At 37.5% G+C, this 6,000-nt stretch overlaps 1 long non-coding RNA gene across 1 annotated transcript; it reads left to right on the top strand.

Moving 5' to 3' along the window:
- Positions 1-337: 337 nt before the first annotated feature.
- LOC118455085 (uncharacterized) lies at positions 338-1,401 on the top strand. Its single transcript, XR_004844012.2, has 3 exons — positions 338-366; positions 444-502; positions 806-1,401. It is a non-coding gene; the product is annotated as an uncharacterized LOC118455085 (long non-coding RNA).
- The last annotated feature ends 4,599 nt before the right edge of the window (positions 1,402-6,000 follow it).

Here is a 6,000-nt window from a genome sequence, read left to right as displayed (position 1 = left end):
ACATGTGTATATTTAGATCTGTGATTATTCATTCTGAATCATTCTTAGACACCACAAAGGTAGTTTTGTAATTAATTTTGTAACTTTGAAAGTAACTTTTTAATGTTTATCCAGTTGAACTGAGGTTTGCAAAAGGTGAAACAGACTGAATATGTTTGCATGTTTCCTTCTGAACAGATGCAGGTGTAACCCAGAGTAAAATCTGTTTCCTGCACTTATTTCCTGCCATTGAACGCATCACAAGTACATGACTCCAACCACATGACTTTGCTCAACCAATCGGATGGCATGCGGGTCATAGTAAGCCTGTCCGGGCTTCCTCCTGTCAGATGCGTGGAGGCAAGCCAGGTGACAGAGCTGTTGCAGGTTTGTATTGGCAAACATTGGTTGCTTTTCCCGTTTTAATGCATTTATTTTAACACCCACTAACTTATGCAACTTAGATGCTGATTACTGTGAGCCAGAGCCATAGTGTTGTTGTGCACTGAACAGAACGGAAGTGGTAAGTTTGAACTTTTAATTGATTGTTTGTATTGCTACCAGCTGACGCTAATTGGCTGCTGCCGGTCCAAACAATTTGATGTTGATTTGACTGATATTTGTTGAATACAAAATGCTGTGATGCTATATAGTATGTATATAGCAGTTGAAATGTTTCAGTTAAATCCTTATTGGTTAATATACTGTTTGTTTATTTATAAATTGTTTACACAGGAACAAGAATAACTTCATGTTTTTAGCTTAATTGGCTAACATTTTTGTGTTATTCTTGTGATTTCTTATTGGCCTTGTTTATTTAATGCAGGCCAGGTGAACCCTTTTCGGGTATGAAAAAGGATGGCGAGCCAATGAACGGCTAGGAGCAGGACTCATTCTGCATTGAAGCTTCCACTGGTTGGGTAGGAAGCTATCAAAGACGACGCTCTGTCCCCATTTTCCAAATACACTGATTTCCACACTCATACACACCATTCCCCCCATTTCTGGACAACAGCGCTTGGACATCTCTCATGGACATTCAGATAAAACTCATGGACTTCAGTGTGGATCAGTGGTTCTGATGTTAACATGTGTTATTTATGGGGAACTGTTTTTTTTGAGAATCTATATTGCTTGGTATAAGCCATAAGAATTTGCTTAGTTGTCTTTGTGCACCCCCACTGGGTTTCTGATTAATTGAGTAGCTGCAGCAGGAGTGATTATTTAAGTTCCCCTTTTCTTGTTATTTTCCTTTGGGGTTCGATTAAATACATGGTACCAGCAAAAGCATTTTGTGTTGTGTGTATTTATTTATTACTGCCCATCAGCTCCAGTAGCATTCGTAAATCTTCTGATTAATAATGACCATAATATTTCACTCAATACACAGCTTTCTGTATCCTGTCACTGTGTTTGTGAGTTTGAGATAAATAACTTCTTTGTAACTAAAACTGATTTTGAAGCACAATTTCACTAACTCATCTACACAAAGCAATAACATTTCTCTCTATTTTATAGCCAACAGCCGGATTTATGAGCACCTCTTTCTCAAATCTGGCTTCACAGAGTTACATCTGTCTGGTTAGGGATAGCCCATTTTAATGTCCACTTTAATCTCAAAATCATCAATATTGTTTTTTTTTAAGGTGGCCCTAACTCTCCTTATATTGTTATGACGATTGTTCTGTTGCAGATAAATAAACCACAGTATCCAATGCCGACATCTTGAAAGCTGTTAATTGTCTGAATGACAGATTCTCCAGTTTTGAACAAATGGTGAACAAAAACAGAGATTATTGCCGTGCAGGATCACGTGAAAGGTCTTGAACTACAGAGCAAAGAGACAGACGTCACCGTGAAGAAGCTGAAAGATCGCATTGCTGCGCTCCGAGGAGTGCATTTAAATTTTCTATAAAACTTTTCATACCTCCAAGTTAGTCGTACGAATATTTGACATTATTATGGTAATGTTTGGACTTGTTTGCGTTTTGCATTGTGAGTAGTTAAACACAAACTTTTATAGGAGTGTAAATGTTAATTTGCTTAAGCATTTGGGTCACTTCATTGGGAAAAAAAAAAACAAAGAAAAAAAATAGAGTCTGAAGAATTTTACGTAGGTACTCAAAACTTAGTGTTCCCTTTTGAGAGTATCTTCTTTAGGTGTTTATACCTTAGCACCTTATAAGTTTCAGGTTAATTTAACATCCAGTTCACTTTATTCGTTCCCTTCTTCCCTTATGGCCGGCTTACATTTCAGTTCCTTAAAAATACTATCCTTTAAAGCTCAAGGTATTCATGACAGTACCAAAAGAAAGTCCATTTTCATTTTCTGTAGACAGAAAAATGCTGATTTGATTTTTCTACAAGAAACTCATTCGTGTGATAATGATGTAAAATTTTGGAAAGCAGGGTGGGGTGATCACTGTTATTTTTGCCTCTCAACATTCGGCAGGCGTAGCTGTTAGGTTTAAATTGTTAAACGTTGTCATTGTGTTACTTAAATTTTTAAGTCTTAGATCAAACAGCATGATCAAAGACATTCCTTTGTTTCTATTGCCCTCCCCAGCCTGTTGGTGGGGGAGGCTGTAGTGTTTATTATAGGCACATCCTATGTGAAGGTTCTGTTTTCTTGCTTATTAAGTTTCCTGCTTTTATGATCCTTTTGGTGAGCAGGAGGTCACACAAACGCACCCTCAAACACAAACGCACCCTCAAACACAAACACACACACGGTACCTTATCTTTTCTGACCATAGGGGGGTTTACAAGGGGTGGTGCTGTGTGTACTGTAACTGTTTTCAATAAAAAGCAGCAAGCGGAGGCCGGGGTGGAAGTGGTCTGAGACGGAGGGCAGAAGGGCTGCTCTGAGATCCTCCCCTTGCGCAAGTTAAATCGCTGTTCGTCTTGCTTCCTTGTCATTAACGGGAATAAGTGTCTAAACCAGCGGCCTGTGGAAGCACAGACCCAACAGTAGCCATTCTGCTTAACAACTTTAAAGGTAACATTATTGAGTCATTGTCTTCAGATGAAGGCAGATGCAAACAAATATGTAAGACTGCGTTCTTCCATTTGTGCAACATCTCTAAAGTTAGAAATATCCTGTCTCAGAGTGACGCTGAAAAACTAGTTCATGCATTTATTACTTCCAGGCTGGACGACTGTAATTCATTATTATCAGGATGTCCTAAAAACTCCCTGAAAAGCCTTCAGCTAATCCAAAATGCTGCAGCAAGAGTCCTGACAGGGACTAGAAAGAGAGAGCAGATTTCTCCTGTTTTGGCTTCCTGTTAAATCCAGAATTCAAAATCCTGCTCCTCACATACAAGGTCTTAAATAATCAGGCCCCATCTTATCTTAATGACCTTGTAGTACCATATCACCCTATTAGAGCACTTCGCTCCCACTCTGCAGGCCTACTTGTTGTTCCTAGAGTATTTAAAAGTAGAATGGGAGGCAGAGCCTTCAGTTTTCAGGCCCCTCTTCTGTGGAACCAGCTTCCAGTTTGGATTCAGGAGACAGACACTATCTCTACTTTCAAGATTAGGCTTCAAACTTTCCTTTTTGCTAAAGCATATAGTTAGGGCTGGACCAGGTGACCCTGAATCCTCCCTTAGTTATGCTGCAATAGACGTAGGCTGCCGGGGATTCCCATGATGCATTGAGTTTTTCCTTTCCAGTCACCTTTCTCACTCACTATGTGTTAATAGACCTCTCTGCATTGAATCATATCTGTTATTAACCTATGTCTCTCTTCCACAGCATGTCTTTATCCTGTCTTCCTTCTCTCACCCCAACCAATCACAGCAGATGGCCCCGCCCCTCCCTGAGCCTGGTTCTGCTGGAGGTTTCTTCCTGTTAAAAGGGAGTTTTTCCTTCCCACTGTCGCCAAAGTGCTGCTCATAGGGGGTCATATGATTGTTGGGTTTTTCTCTGTATCTATGAAGCGCCTTGAGGCGACTTTTGTTGTGATTTTGCGCTATATAAATAAAACTGAATTGAATTATTCTGGTTTTCAAATTGGACAACACCTTCTTTATAATCTGTAATTTATACAGTCATAACAACACAAATCAGGCCAAATCTATGTGCATACAATTATCTGAGAAACTTGATTTCTTAAAATCAAACTACAAGGGAGCCCACATGATTCTTGGAGGAGATTATAATGATGCTCCAGACGATCTTATAGATAGAGTACCAATAAGAACATCTCAACACTCACAATTTAAAAGCACTGCGTTTTTCTGTGAGCAACTTGCAGATATAGACGTATGGAGATTTTACCTGGAGCAATGCAAATAGATCTCTACAATCCAGAACTGACTTGTGGTTAATATCGTCTTCATGTTTGCATTCTGTTTCAGAATCTTCTCATGATTTTGCTCCATAAACTGATCACAAATTGATCACAATTCACGTAGTTGGAGTCAAAGTCAAAGTAATCTACGTGGTTTTTGGAAGCTAAATAATTTATTGAGTGATGATACATTTTGTAATATAGTGGAAAAAACGGCAGAATATTTGGGGATACCAATATGAATCACACACTAAAATGGGTATTTTTTAAATCAAGGTAAGAGAAGCAGCAATAAGCAAAGAAATAAAACAAACAAATGACTCTAAAGAAATCAGTATTATGAATGAATTAAACATATTCATGAAGAAAGATGCTCTTTCAGATTATTCAGAAATTAAATTGAAAAGACTAAAGGAAGAAATAGATAATGCATATATTAACATGCACTGTTCCAAAAAATAGTAATGTCAAAGTATCTTACTGTATATTTTACAGTTTTGTCTTTCTAGAATATCATTAAATTTAGTAGGCTGTGATTTCACATGTCAAAGGTAAAATAACATAACATCACTGTAAATATAGTAAAACACAATTTACTTGTTTTTAAATATATTTTTTGTACATGTGCATATTCAGATTGTAAAAATACATTCAGAAATGTATCAAATTTCACAAATATTTGTCTGTATGTGAGAGAATGATCTGTCAAATCCAAATGTAATACTATGGAAAAATATATAAAATGATCGAAAATTAATGAGAATAATCAATAATTAAAGGAGTATTTGAATTATAACATTTCATGTCATCCAGGTCTGATTCAATAATTCAGAGGTAACAAGTGAAAATATAATTAATAGGAATAAAAACATATAAAACTTTGCACGGCCACGCTGCGCTAATTATATATTTTAAAAATAAATGTAGAGGCAGGAATTGCAATTAATATAAATCTCAAAGTATTCACAACATTCCTGAACAGAAACAGGCCTCTGCACCTGGGGTGAGGGTGTGGCCATGAAAACAATGTGACATGCCATTGGATGTTGGGACACATAATAACGTGACGCTAAGCATCGGCCAATGAATGTGAACTAACAACCACAAGGTCGCGGGTATGGCTGCACTGTAGGAAAACATCCTGATATAAAAGTATTTTACTGCATTTCACAGTTTTGTTCTTCTAGAACATCATTAAAGTTACGTAGATAGACTGATTTCACATTTCAAATGTAAATTAACGTTAAACTGTAATGCAATAAAACATCATTTTCATGATTATTAAATGTATCTGTCTGTACATGAGCACATTTAGATTGTTAAAATAATTCACAAATGTATCATGATTTCACAAATATCTGTCTGTTATTTGAAAGATCGAGCTGTTGAATTCAAATGTGATGCTATGGAAAACAACATGATTCCTATAAGCTTGTGTTACGTCACATAAGTATTATTATTATTGCTATTTAGGGCGATCGTGGCTCAAGTGTTGGCAGTTCGCCTTATGATCAGAAGGTTGCCGGTTCGAGCCCCGGCTCGGACACTCTCGGTATTGTGGTCGAGACTCTTCACCTACTGGTGTTGGCCAGAGGGGCCGATGGTGCGATATGGCAGCCTCGCCTCTGTCAGTCTGTCCCAGGGCATGCGATCCATTATTATTTAAGTTAACTGTATATTTCTGTACATTTGCGTATTATGATTCATATTGCCACATTCAGTGA

This window comes from Neolamprologus brichardi, chromosome 12 (genome assembly GCF_056152115.1).
Source record: "Neolamprologus brichardi isolate AB-2024 chromosome 12, ASM5615211v1, whole genome shotgun sequence".
NCBI lineage: Eukaryota > Metazoa > Chordata > Actinopteri > Cichliformes > Cichlidae > Neolamprologus > Neolamprologus brichardi.
The sequence above is the reverse complement of the archived record's forward strand: the minus strand, read 5'-3'. Positions and strand labels throughout refer to the sequence as shown.